Here is a 15,451-nt window from a genome sequence, read left to right as displayed (position 1 = left end):
TTTTCTACTTCAGCACTGTCAAGCTTATTATTTTTTAAATCAACTCCTAAAGTAAAATACCCAGTAGCTGAACAGGTTTCATAGTAAAACGTATTTGACCCTACTTTAAATACATAAAGATGTAATTATTAGTGTAAATAAATGATTTTCATGAAAATATAAATACTTTTGAATTGATTTAAGTGCAAAATAATAAAGATAATTGAATATTTATATTTTGACAACGTTTTTAAGATAAACTGTCAAAGGAGTAGTAGTTGAACAATCAATTGTGACTAGCCGCAGTAATTGAACACTCCGAGAGCAGTAGTTGAACTAATAAATTATATAGCAATAGGCACACCAAAAATTTTCAACGTTTTATTGAAATATCAAAAGAATTATAACATATTATTGAATAACATTAAAAATAAAATTATGAATATGTAATATGTTCATTTAAAAATGAGAAATATTTGTATTCAATTTTTTAATTACATTTTTTATAAATGACAAAGCAAATTTTCAATTATAAATAAAAAAAACTCAATTCAAAACGTTAAATAATTTTTAACTGTACTTATTTTTAGCTATAAAACATTTAATTTTCAGTAATTAATACAAATCACAATACTGATCAATAGTCTATAAATCTATTAGAAATTAGAGTGCTGTTAAAATTATACGGCCGTAGTTTGTTCAAGTTTTGGGTATCACCTTGAAAATTTGGAGGTATAGTTAGACATTAAAATTCAATATAAGAATTATAGTTAAGACTATTTCAGTGACAGTGTTATTGATGACAGTACTTGTCGATGATGGTTTCGGAAATTCACAAACAGAGATTTTAATTTAAATGATAAACCACGCTCTGGAAGGCCTTCAACAATCAGTGACGAGAAATTGCAAGAATTACTGGATCAAGATTCTGCACAAATGCAACAAGAACTTGCGAAAAACGTTACTCAACAAGTTATTTCTGAAAGATTACATGTTTGAGGCAAAATTCAAAAAAAAGGAAAATGGGTACCTCATGAATTAACCCCAGAACAACGAGAGAGATGAGTTGACACCTGCCTGTCCAGCCTGTCGTTGCTTTCACGACAGAAAAAAAAAGTTTTTTTCGGAAACTTGTAACAGAGGACGAAAAGTGGGTTTACTATGAGAATCCTAAATGTCGAAAACATTGGATAGACTCAGGACAACCAACGACATCAACACCAAAACGTGATGTTTTTGGAAAAAGAATATTGCTTTGCATTTGGTCAGATGAGTGGGGCGTACTATATTATGAGTTACTCAAACCAGGAGAAACCGTTACCGGAGAACGCTACAGAAGTTGTCAATTACAAAAATTAGCAAATGAAATCAACAGTAAAAGACGATTTGCGCGACAAAAACCTCGACCAGTGATACTGCAGCATGATAACGCCAGGCCTCATGGAAATTTAATTGTCCACCAAATTATAAATGATTTACAGAGGGAAGTTTCACCGCACCCGGCGTATTCACCAGACCTTGCACAGTGTGATTTTCACCTATTTCGATCATTGCAAAATTACTTGGCTGACAAACACTAACAAAATGAAAAAGAAAAACAAAAAACAATGGATGATTTCATTTCATCAAAAGATCAAGCCTTTTATCGCCGTGGGATTCATCAATTGCCTGAGCGTTGGCAAAGGGTAGTAGATGCTGATGATGGTTATTTTAATTAAAATTTGTATTTTATTAAAAATTTTTAAATATATTTTTTTTTGTCAAAAAACGGGTAGAACTTTTTTGTACACCTAATATTATGAATTTGTTTAATCTGTAGAAAATATCATTTATGGATCTTTACGATTATAATAAAATGGATTTGTAAATAACAATTGAAAGAATATTAAAATACATTGGTTCTGTTATACTTTATTGACAGATTAATTCATTAATTATAATTGCTGTTACAGGTGAATAATTAGAAAAATATTTAGTGACTAATTACATAAGTAACATCAACATTTAGTAAGAAGTAATTTCATTATATGCATTTCCCGCCGGGGCCGTGAGGAGGACTATGATCGCATCTCAAACCGGTGCAGCATGAAGCGGTAGTTATACACTAAACAAAACATGCAAATAAATAAATTATAGTTACTAATTAATTATTAATTAAGAATTTCTATGAAATTTGATAATCAATACAAATAAGTGAGAAAAATAATATCAACAATATAAGTAACATTAAATAATACGTACACCCTTGCCGTTCCCTTGACAGCCCATGACAGATGAAGAAATCAATATATTTGCCAGAACAGCAATCAAAACAATCAACACAATGAGTTTTGACATTTTTTAATTTTTGAACAATTGATTGCTGTATAAAATTTATTTAATAAATAATGATAAATAGTTCTAGTCGGTAAAACTCATACATGGGTGATTCTCCGTAAGGATGTTTTTTTAATGTCCCGAACATTTTTAACTTCCTGCTAAGAAAATCGAAGATTTTCAAAAATCGGGAAGTTATTGGTTTTCACGCCGTTTTGCAAAAATCGAGTTTTCATCAAATCTCGACGTTTGAAGATCACAGCTTCCCTAACTATCCCCGCGAGGTTGTCACTATGTCTGCGTGTGTGTGTGTGTGTGGCCGCGCGCGCGCGCGTGTGTGTGTGTGTGTGTGTGTGTGTGTGTGTGTGTGTGTGTGTGTGTGTGTGTGTGTGTGTAAGTATGTGAATCGCTTATAACTTTTGAACGATTGAATCGATCGGAATCTACCAAACGTCGTTCTAAAGAGTTCCCTCAAACTTAGATTTCCTATGAATTTGAATCGATTCGGACCGATAGATTTTGAGAAATTTTGAGAAATCTAAAAAAAAATCGGAAAAAATTTTTTTTGATAGTGGTTTTTTTGGAATAACTTTTAAATGGCTTCATCGATCAACTCCAAAAACTAATCCGCCCTTAAGCTTGAAAAACCACGTCGATCACCGTTAATCTGGTCAAAATCGCTTCATTCGTTCGTGAGTTATCGTTGACAAAAGAAAACCGAAAAAAGTGTTTTTTCAGAATTACTCCGAAAATCCTGGTTCGATCAAACTAAACTTACATAATATTCATGGGGCTTAAAAAATTGCGTCGAATTCTGCCAACCACTTAAAAATCAATTCATTTATTCAAAAGTTACTGCAGTTTGAAAATTTGAAAAATTGTGTTTTATCTAACTTCTATCACACTTTTGAGCTCGACGAGCTCAAAAGCTTAGAAAAGCTATCCCTTTAAGCTCAGAGAGCTCAAAATAACACATAAATTGTATTTTTGAGCTCAGAGAGCTCAAAAACATTAGTGCAATTTTAAGCACCTAGGTATGAAATTAGCGGGAAGTTGCACGGATGGCCTTCAGGGTCTACCGTTTTTCTAATTTTTTTATTAGAAAGATTGTTATTTTGTGACTAAAAAAATTTATTACGAATGTCAAAAAACGTTTCTATTTGGCGTATTGAAAACTAAAGTGAAATAAATTTTGGTTTTTTTGTTATAAATTCGTAAATTACCGAAATAACAGTCCTCTGAGCTGTCCCTTTCCCAAAATTGAAACTTTAAGATTAAATTTTAAGTTATTCGTCCACAATATATAATTTTGTCCAGTCCCCTGCTAGAAGTTTAAAGCCGAAAAAAAAATCCACCGTGTTATTTTACCTTTTGTATGGTCTATAAGGACCTCACAAGCCTTGAGTTAATAACCATAAGACTGTTAGCACTTTATCGCCATTTCATTCAGTGTCAAAACACCGTTTGTGCTGGAAACATTTGTCTGGGCCACGAGATACTCAGTCCCCTGGCAACTATATTTATTTATAAAATTGGATCCATGTGCCTTAATATTATTCTAATTAATGAAAATATTCATTTAGAACTTGAAAAGTTGAAGGCATTGAAATAGTTTGCTTGATTTTTTCTCAATTTGATAAAAAAAAATAACAGCCCCCTGGCAAACAGCCCCCTGTCATCCCGAGTCGAAATTTAAAGCCGAAATAGAGCTTCCTAGTCCGGAATAAAACCCATTTAGAGCTCAGTAGTCCGAATAGCACCGACATTGGACCCACAGGTCCGACTTTTAAATCGAGAGGTCCGATTTTGAGCCTCGAGGTCCTCTCTAGACTTTGAGAGGTCCGATTTTAAACCCCGAAGTCCGATACAGAATTGAAATCATTATTTTTACCATTTATTTATTTATCAGTGAACTTGTTAAATAATTTTTTTTTATTTAGACAACATATACGAGAGAATTTTTCTAAGTTGTGTCGTAAAGGAGAATCTAATCAATCATAATTTATTTATTTATTAAGATTTGTACCCGTTAATTAATGAAAATTCGTATTTTCAAACTGAAAGCTCTCAGAGGTATATCAGCGAATAAATTCATTACTTATATTTTTCCAGAGACGTACATAAAATTTTTAGAAATTACATATGAAAATTTGTCATTGAAAAAAAAAAATTTATTTTCAAATTAATATTATTAATAATTTTTTTATTTTTTAGTATAGGCGATCCAGGCCATAAACAAATTACTAATGAATATTATACAACACTCATGATCCTGCTGCGATAGTTGTATGCAAACCTTAAAACGTTATACTTGAAAGTAAAGAGATTTTAGAAAATTTTTTAAATATTTTGTAAAATTCTTTAAAGCTTTTTAAAATGTTGAAAATTTAGTAATTATATAGAAGTGGGGCTCGCATGTTTTTTGAGGATAAAAAATCGAAAAATTAATATTTTTCGGAATTTTTTTTTCTTCAAATTGTTTATCTCCGCGGCGGATTTATGATAAAAATTTAACTTTAGCTCAAAATCATCCCTTAAGCTAAGGTAATTGCATTTGAAAAGTAAAAAATAAAAATTTTGACTTTTGATCAATAATTTCATGGTCAAACACTAAAATTTCGTTGAATTTGAACTTTGCATCTTGTTACGCATTAAAAACTAAACAATTAAAAAAAAAATTTCCAAAAATATTAATTTCATTTTTTTTTTAAATTATTCCATTTTCGATTAAATTTAAGAAAAAAAAAAAATCATTTGGTTGAAAACAATTTTTCATAGTGATTTCATAATTTCAAAAAACCTGAGTCCCACTTCTATATAATTACGAAAAATTTTTTAAAATTCTTTAGAGTATTTTAAAATTTTTAAAAATTCTTTAAAGCTCTTTAAAATTTAAGAAAATATTTTGAAACCTTATTTTAATTTTTTTACAGCTTTTTAAAATGTTAAAAAATTTTTGAAAATTCTTTAAACATTTTAAAAAGCCAAAAAGGTCCATTTAGATTTTGTAAAAATTAATAAATAATTATTTCAATTTTTACAAAATATTTTTAACTTTCCGATTTTCGAAAATTTTCAATTTTCTTAGCGGGAAGTTAAAAAAAATTCTTTTGAATTTAATTAATTATAGTACGTAGCTTTACTAGTATAGTAGTAACGATGATTGACAACATTTCTATCTTGTCACCTATATTTCAATACAGTCAATAATTCATATTCAAATAAAATTAATTCACGTACTATCGTTCGTAGTAGCGTAATCGGTTAAGCATCCGCTTCGCGTCTGTAGGGTTGTGTGTTCGAATCTTTGTTAGGGCGTATTTAATTTATTTCTTCTGGCTAGGTAGGCGAGTGTTTAAGTTTAGACTAACGTATGTTATATCTGGTAAATTTCTGAGTCCAAAATGCACTTTGAACTAAAAACTATAAAAGTTCTCTTCTATTAATTTTTTATTCAAAATATTTTTATAATTAATAACAAAATTGTGGATCATAGGGGCCTGGTGTGCGCAGAATAAATTTTGCATGCGTTATAGTAATCCTGTCGGACTTCTGGGCTCTAAGTAGGTTCTATGCACGTGTTAAATTAGGTCCGACTTTAGACACTAAAGTGGTAAAAACGGAAATTTGTACCACTTTGGGGTCTAAAGTTGGACTTAATTTAACATGAGAATTTAACATGTAGATCCGACTTAGAGCCCAGAGGTCCGACCGGAGTCCTACCTTAGGAGGCTCTATTTGGGCTCTAAATTTCGACTCGGGATGTTATATGGCAAAAGATACACAAAAATCGAAAAAAAAAATTCAAAAGGCTGCGTATTTATTATCATTATGCTGATAGTTTTGTTGCCCTCGTTAATTTTTTTTCTAATAAAATCAAAAATAATTTGATCGGACAATTTTGTACAGATTTAAGACGTCCTTATTATACAGAGAACCATCCATATATATATTTTTATTTCATTTATGAAAATAATTCTGTAAAATTTACTCACCGTTTCGAAGCGTAGAAAGCAGTAGGTAGTGTTTTAGACAAACAGTCGAAGATAAGTCCGACTAACTTTGGTGTCAATTTATATATTGCGCTTATCACCAAAATCGTGCTCTTTTTACCCCCTTATATTGTGCTTATCACCAAGATACCAAGATTACCCCCATATATTGTGCTTATCACCAAGATCGTGCTCTTTTTTTACCCCTTCTATAGCGTCGAGCGCACCTAGCATACAAGTAAATTACGCTAAAGAGGGAGTAAAAAAATCACACGATTGGACCACACTGCTCTACAGCAAAGCCAATAAGCGGGCTCCATTATAAAGATAAAAAAATAACAGTAATAATATATTTGAAAATAATAATTATAATTAAACAATAATAATAAACCTGTACTCAGTGTAATACACAGTAAAAATTTTTTCGTCATTGTGTAAAGTGTAAAAATGTTTGTGTAGAATTTAACATTTTGGTATGTTGATTCAACACAATAGAGTGTTGATTCAACACAGATTGTATAAAAAAAGTCATCAACACAAATTTTTGTGTTAAATTTGACAAAAAATTTTTTACTGTGTAGGTACATACATAGAATGCTCTGCCTCAACCTTGATTTGATGAGCATAATTTTGAGAGACAAACAACATTAATTATATCTGCTAGAATTTAACTTTAGATTATACTCAACACAAAAATAAAATTCCATTATTCCTTGAAAAAACAAAATGTTTTGAAGTGATTGAAAAATTTTAATCATTCCGAATCATTTTTAATCATAAAAATTATTTAAAATAATTAAAAATTTCAAATCATTTTTAATTATAAAAATATGATACGATACATAAAGGACGTAATCAAAATGGACAGGGAAAATGACCAAGGATAGTAATGAAAAAAGAAATAAGAGGTATACTCAACGGAAAAGCAACAAAATGGAGTAAAGAAATGAAAAAAATACTAGTAAAAATGGGCTGTGAGGAAGTAGTCAGGATGATATATATATAGAGCAAGGAATAGAAGAATTAAAAAGAAAACTCGATGGAGAGATAATGTGAATAAAAGAAGAAGCAGAAGAAAGAAAATATGGAAGCGATAGGAAAGATAACCTATTGCAAATTATATAAGAAAATAAAAAAAGACAAAGACGTCAATTACTATTGGAAAAAAGATAGAATAAGTGGAGAAGACAAGGAGACCTGAGAAAGAAAGGATACAAGGATTGGAGATGCAGAGTATGCGATGGGGAAGAAGAAACCCTGATACATATTTTGTAATGTAAAGAAATATATGAGAAAGTAGAAAATGATGAAAAGAGTGTATTGAATGAATGGAAAGCATTAGAAAATGAAAAGATAGAAGAAATATTAATAGAAGTGCCCTCGAAAATTGTTAAAGCGTCAGCTAATTTTAGCATAAAAAATATAAAATCTTAATTCTGACTTTCCACCACATTGAAAATGATTCCCGTAAATTTTTCATTGTCCTATCAACCAAACCTATTTTCCACTTCAGTACCTCCTGATAAAACAAAATGTTGTAAAATGATTAACAGTCGAAACCAGTGATTGCAGTTTCAATCGGCTTAGCGAAACGAATGGAAATTTTGAAAAAACGTTTTTAGAGTTAATAGATAATTTAATAAACTATTTTACCACAAAGCGTTTTTTTCAAAAATTTCATTCGTTTCGTGAAACCAATCGAAACTGCAATTGCTCTGCTGTTGGGAGTGCGACAGAGATAGTTCCGATGAACTCCGTGAGAGCAAAGCGAGAAAAAGATGGTCTCGCCTGTTAAGAAATTATAATCATTCTGAATCATTTTTAACCATAAAAATTATTAAAAATTATTAAGAATTTTAAATCATTTTCAATTATAAAAATATGATTAAAAATTATTTGAAATAATTAAAAATTTTTTAATCATTTTTAATTGTAAAAAAATTTTTACACACACACATGCATACAAACATAGTGACAACATCGCAGGGATAGTCAGGGAAGCTTCCTGTGACCTTAAAGCGTCGAGATCTGATGAAAACATGATTTTTGCAAAACGGGGTAAAACAATAACTTCCCGATTTTTCAAAATCTTCAATTTTCTGAGTAAGAGGTTAAAAAAACGACGTAAATAACTTTATTGTTTAAAGATATTGAAGCTAATTTGAGAAGTAATTAAGCAGTAGATAAAAAAGTTTTGTCATAAGTTTAATTAAGATCATCATAAAATTCTTTAAAGAAAATAGTAGATAGTTGATTTTAAAGCTATTAAATTAGTGGGAAGCTAAAAATCGAAAATGTTTGAAATGTCGGCTTATTTTAGTAAAAAATTACAAAATCTTAATGGTGACTTTCCACCACATTGAAAATGATTCCCGTAAATTTTTCATTGTCCCATCAACCAAACCTATTTTCCACTTCAGCACCTCCTGATAAAACAAAATGTTATGAAATGATTAAGAAATTATAATCATTCCGAATCATTTTTAATCATAAAAATTATTAAGAATTTTAAATCATTTTCAATTATAAAAATATGATTAAAAATTATTTGAAATAATTAAAAATTTTTTAATCATTTTTAATTGTAGAAAAATTTTTACACACACACATGCATACAAACATAGTGACAACATCGCGGGGATAGTCAGGGAAGCTTCCTGTGACCTTAAAGCGTCGAGATCTGATGAAAACATGATTTTTGCAAAACGGGGTAAAAACAATAACTTCCCGATTTTTCAAAATCTTCGATTTTCTGAGTAAGAGGTTAAAAAAACGACGTAAATAACTTTATTGTTTAAAGATATTGAAGCTAATTTGAGAAGTAATTAAGCAGTAGATAAAAAAGTTTTGTCATAAGTTTAATTAAGATCATCATAAAATTCTTTAAAGAAAATAGTAGATAGTTGATTTTAAAGCTATTAAATTAGTGGGAAGCTAAAAATCGAAAATGTTTGAAATGTCGGCTTATTTTAGTAAAAAATTACAAAATCTTAATGGTGACTTTCCACCACATTGAAAATGATTCCCGTAAATTTTTCATTGTCCCATCAACCAAACCTATTTTCCACTTCAGCACCTCCTGATAAAACAAAATGTTATGAAATGATTAAGAAATTATAATCATTCCGAATCATTTTTAATCATAAAAATTATTAAAAATTATTAAGAATTTTAAATCATTTTCAATTATAAAAATATGATTAAAAATTATTTGAAATAATTAAAAATTTTTTAATCATTTTTAATTGTAAAAAAATTTTTACACACACACATGCATACAAACATAGTGACAACATCGCAGGGATAGTCAGGGAAGCTTCCTGTGACCTTAAAGCGTCGAGATCTGATGAAAACATGATTTTTGCAAAACGGGGTAAAAACAATAACTTCCCGATTTTTTAAAATCTTCGATTTTCTGAGTAAGAGGTTAAAAAAACGACGTAAATAACTTTATTGTTTAAAGATATTGAAGCTAATTTGAGAAGTAATTAAGCAATAGATAAAAAAGTTTTGTCATAAGTTTAATTAAGATCATGATAAAATTCTTTAAAAAAAATAATAGATAATTGATTTTAAAGCTATTAAATTAGTGGGAAGCTAAAAATATAAAATTTTTGAAATGTCGGCTTATTTTAGTAAAAAAAATATAAAATCTTAATGGTGACTTTCTACCACATTGAAAATAATTCCCATAAATTTTTTATTATCCAAATAATCAAACCCATTTTCTACTTCAGCACTGTCAAGCTTATTATTTTTTAAATCAACTCCTAAAGTAAAATACCCAGTAGTTGAACAGGTTTCAAAGTAAAATGTATTTGACCCTACTTTAAATACATAAAGATGTAATTATTAGTGTAAATAAATGATTTTCATGATAATATAAATAATTTTGAATTGATTGAAGTGCAAAATAACAAAGACAATTGAATATTTATATTTTGACAACGTTTTTAAGATAAACTGTCAAAGGAGTAGTAGTTCCCGTGTAAAAAAAAAATTTCCTGAAAAGTTCCGGAATAGTTCCTGGTCCGGAACGTTCCTATGATAAGACAATCTGGAACATCCCCGGAATATTTCTGCAATGTTCTCGAAATAGTTCTGGAACATCCGTGGAACACTTCCGGAACATTTCCGGAAAATCTCCGGCAGATTTATAGAACATCGCTGGAATACTTCCAGAATAAATTAGGAATACTTCCGGAACATCTCCAGTACACTCCTGGAATATTCCCGAAATACTTCTGGAACAAATCGGGAATAGTTACAAAATATATCGGGAATACATCGGGGATATGTTTAAAATATTCCTGGAAAAATCCTCGAATACTTCTGAAACATTTCCGGTAAACGTTTGGATTATGTTCCGGAAGTATTCCTAATTTATTCTCGAAGTATTCCAGCGATGTTTTATAAGTCTGTCGGAGATTTTCCGGAAATGTTCCGGAAGTGTTCCATGAATGATCCAGAACTATTTCGAGAACATTGCAAAAGTATTCCGGGGATGTTCCGGATTGTCTTATCATAGGAACGTTCCGGACCAGGGACTATTCCGGAACTTTTCAGGAAACTTTTTTTTACACGGGTTGAACAATCAATTCTGACTAGCCGCAGTAATTGAACACTCTGAGAGCAGTAGTTGAACTAATAAATTATATGACAATAGGCACACCAAAAATTTTCAACGTTTTATTGAAATATCAAAAGAATTATAACATATTATTGAATAACATTAAAAATAAAATTATGAATATGTAATATGTTCATTTAAAAATGAGAAATATTTGTATTTAATTTTTTAATCACATTTTTTATAAATGACAAAGCTAATTTTCAATTATAAATAAAAAAAACTCAATTCAAAACGTTAAATAATTTTTAACTGTACTTATTTTTAGCTATAAAACATTTAATTTTCAGTAATTAATACGAGCAATTAATTAGAGTGCTGTTAAAATTATACGGCCGTAGTTTGTTCAAGTTTTGGGTATTACCTTGAAAATTTGGAGGTATAGTTAGACATTAAAATTCAATATAAGAATTATAGTTAAGACTATTTCATTTAAGTATCAGAGAAAAAATATTTATATATAATTATATATATTTGTATATAAATTAATTATATATGATTATATATAAAAAATAGCCAAATATAATCATATCTAATCATATATAATTATGTATAATTATATATAGCAATATTTAATTATATATTTATTACATCTAATTAATTATTGGGTTAATTTTATGGATAGAGTATTTAATATGGTCCTACGAAATTCTCTGTAACTAATTAAAATGCAAAAAAAAATATTTATATATACCCACATCAATTTTTCATATATTTTATAAATTTATAGATGTGATTATATGAAAAATATATCAAAATACATGTGGGTACTCAAATGAAAGCTCTGGATAAGTGTAACATTGGGATGAGCTTATATCTTAAAAAATGTCAAACGTAATTAGTGCAATTTTGAGCGCTTGAGTATGGAATTAGCGGGAAGTTGCAGGGATGGCCTATAGGGTCAACCGTTTTCCTAATTTTTAACTTCCTGCTAAGAAAATCGAAGATTTTCAAAAATCGAGGTTATTGTTTTCACCCCGTTTTACGAAAATCGAGTTTTCATCGAATCTCGACGTTTTGAGGTACTAGGAAGCTTCCCTGACTATTCCCGCAATGGTGTCTGTATGTGTGTGTGTGTGTGTGTGTGTGTGTGTGTGTTTTTTTTTAGGGGGGGGAATCCTTTTTACGGATTCTAGGCATAGTTGTTTGGCCTGGATATGTGGCGACTCGACGCAGCGTCATACTAAAACTCGACGCTAACGCCCCTACCCACTAAACCCTAAACCCCTTTCTCTTCTATCCTCTGATCCCCCATGGTACCGCCGTAAGGCATTTCTTCGCGGGGGGAGGAATTAGCTGCCGCTCTTCCTTCTGGTGGCTAAGATGTTATTTCTTCCTTCTAGATTCTGTCTTTTGCTCTTTTTCTCTCGATGGAACGCAGCTCTGTAAGCACTTCTGTGGCAAAAGTGTTCGTTGCATTCCAGGCAGCTTCTGAAGACAGCATTGCTTCTACGACTGACTCTGGTTGACTTCTCCTCTTCAAGATCCTCTCCAGCTCCTCACGTTGTGGATTAAAACGCGAGCACTCGAAAAAAAACTTGAGGCTTTTACTGCATTAGACGTAGTCTTACTCAACAGTGGTGACACACCAACCTACACCAAAGGAGACGCAAGTTCCATCGTAGACCTCACGTTCGTCAGTAGCAGCCTCGCGAGAGGTAACCTCAACTGGAAGGTGCTGGATATCTACACTGCCAGTGACCACAACGCGATTCTCTGGGAGATATCAAATGACCAGGATACTAGAGGAACTAGTAGGTTACCTAACCACATTCGGTGGAGAGTACAATCTTTCGACGTGGGTACGCTGACGACTGCTTTGGATAATGGCCCGATCACCGCTGGATGCGCAGAAGATCAGACTAAAGAACTTATGAAAAGAGTGACCGAAGCTTGTGACGCCAGTATGCCACGAAAACGAGGCATAAATAGAAGACCCGCGGTGCACTGGTGGAACGATCACATCAGCGCTCTTCGTAAAGAATGCCTCAGGAAAAGAAGAATATCACAGCGTGGCTTCCGTCGACCTAACCTTGCAGAACTGGTGGCAGAGTATAAAAGGCCCGTCGGGAACTAAACAAAGCCATCAAGGATAATAAAAGACGCTGTTGGAAAGAACTCGTCGAAGAAGTGGAGAAGGACCCATGGGGCAAACCGTACAAGGTGGTCACGGCCCACCTGAAATACCAGCCAATGCCGTCGCCTACGTGTCCGCGGCTCCTAGAGAGGATTGTTACTGTGCTGTTTCCTCAACAACCGGTATTCACCGGCCAGTTAAGGCAGCTAAACCCTGAAGACATTCCATCTGTCACGGAAGAAGAACTAATGGAGGCTTGTAACCGCGTAGGGAATAACAAAGCGCCGGGACTAGACGGAATCCCTAATATTGCCTTGAAAACAGCCATAAAGGCAGCACCAACGTTATTCTTGAAAGTTTACAATACGTGCCTCAAGGAAGGGACATTTCCTCGGAAATGGAAACAACAACGACTGGTTCTACTCCCTAAAGGCAAAAAGCCACCAGAAGAGCCGTCATCTTACCGTCCACTTTGTATGCTGGATACAGCCGGTAAGATATTCGAACGCATAATTCATCAAAGAATAGAAGCAGTTGCAGATCCACTCCTGGCAAACAACCAGTATGGATTCCGAAAAGGACGATCAACCCTGGACGCGATCAATCTGGTTGTTACTACGGCCCAGGAGGCAATTGCAGGAACCAGATGGAAGGGTGGTACGAAGAAGTACTGCCTGGTGGCGACGTTAGACATCAAAAACGCCTTCAACTCTGCTAACTGGGACTGCATTATGCAAGCTCTTCAAGAGAAGAACGTGCCAGGATACCTAAGTAAAATAGTAGCTAGCTACTTCACGGATAGAGTCCTCAGATATGACACAAAGGACGGTCCGAAAGAGTACGAAATCACCGGAGGTGTTCCGCAGGGCTCTGTTCTTGGCCCACTGCTGTGGAATATCATGTATGACGGGCTTCTAAGGCTAAAGATCCCAAGAAATATTAAACTTGTAGCGTATGCGGACGACGTGGCCGTAGTGATTGTCGCTAAACACCTGGACGAGATTCACCACATGTTTGATCTAGCATTCCAGCAAGTAAACCAGTGGATGGACACAATGAATCTTCAACTGGCGAAACATAAGACTGAGGCAGTGCTTATTACCAGCAGGAAAGTGTTAGAGACCATCAATCTTAGAGTCGGCGAACAAGAAATCACATCACAACCTTATATCCGATATTTGGGAGTGATGCTTGATGCCCGTCTCAACTTTAAACAGCAAGTGGAACACGTCAGTGCCAAAGCGTCAGTAGTAAGGGCAAGCCTCGCACGATTGATGCCTAACGTCGGAGGCCCAAAGCAGAGCAGGAGACTATTGTTGGCAACTGTAGTCACATCAGTGCTTACGTACGGAATATCCATTTGGGCCGATGCGCTAGAATTACAAGAAGCATGGAGAAAGGCTGGACCAGTATATCGCCTGAGTGCCCTAAGAGTAGCTTGCGCCTTCCGCACAATATCTGAGGAAGCAGTGTGCGTAATTTCTGGAACTCTACCTCTCAGAGTCCTAGCTGAAGAAAGAAGGAACCTTTACCAACGAAAGAGGTCAACAACACTGAGCGCAGAAGAACTCAGAACGGAACAAAGACAGCACAGCATCGCACGATGGCAATCTCAGTGGGATGCCGCAGAGAAGGGTAGATGGACGCATCGTCTCATACCAAAGATCGACATTTGGCTGAACCGGAAACACGGAGAGGTCAACTACTACCTAACGCAGATGTTGTCAGGACATGGCTGTTTTCGGGCTTATCTTCACCGCTTTAGGCATGACGATTCTCCGGAGTGCCCGTCCTGCCCTGGAGTCACTGAAGATGCGGAGCACGTTTTTTTCGAGTGCTGTGTGTGTGTGTGTGTGTGTGTGTGTGTGTGTGTGTGTGTGTGTGTGAGCTCGAAGAGCTCAAAAGCATAGCAAAGCTATCTCTTTAAGCTTGGAGAGCTCAAAATAACACATAAATTATATTTTTGAGCTCGAAAACGTCATAAGAGCTATTTTAAGCGCCTAGGTATGGAATTAGCGGGAAGTTGCAGGGATGGCCTTCAGGGTCAACCGTTTTTCTAATTTTTTTCTAATAAAATCAAAAATAATTTGGTCGGACAATTTTGTACAGATTAAATACGTCCTTACAGTGAATCACCTATGTATATAAAATTTAAAATATATCAAAATGAATGTGGGTACTCAAATGAAAGCTCTTGAAGAGTGTAACACCAGGATAAGCTTATATCTTTAATAACGTCCATATTTGAGAAAGTACAGAGCAATTTAACAAAAGCCATTATTTAATAAAGCAAAATTTCATTTTTTTTTAGTTTACAAATCACGGCAGTCACATAGTGACTGCTAGTTTGCTAGTTTATTTTAAAAATATTTTCACATAAAGAAAGTTTTAAAAATTAAGCGTGCAATTTTTTATAAATATTTCTTTAGTTACAATTAAATTAATAAAAAAAATCAA

At 33.0% G+C, this 15,451-nt stretch overlaps 1 long non-coding RNA gene across 1 annotated transcript; it reads right to left on the bottom strand.

The window, feature by feature from the left end:
• Positions 1-2,234: 2,234 nt before the first annotated feature.
• LOC123266994 lies at positions 2,235-6,379 on the bottom strand. The gene is made up of 2 exons (XR_006509931.1): positions 6,291-6,379; positions 2,235-2,341 (listed from the first exon to the last, which is right to left on the bottom strand). It is a non-coding gene; the product is annotated as an uncharacterized LOC123266994 (long non-coding RNA).
• Positions 6,380-15,451: the final 9,072 nt, after the last annotated feature.

Source organism: Cotesia glomerata, linkage group LG6 (assembly GCF_020080835.1).
Source record: "Cotesia glomerata isolate CgM1 linkage group LG6, MPM_Cglom_v2.3, whole genome shotgun sequence".
NCBI classification, from domain to species: Eukaryota; Metazoa; Arthropoda; class Insecta; order Hymenoptera; family Braconidae; genus Cotesia; species Cotesia glomerata.
Note: the sequence above shows the minus strand (reverse complement) of the source record. Positions and strands in the feature narration are given on the sequence as shown.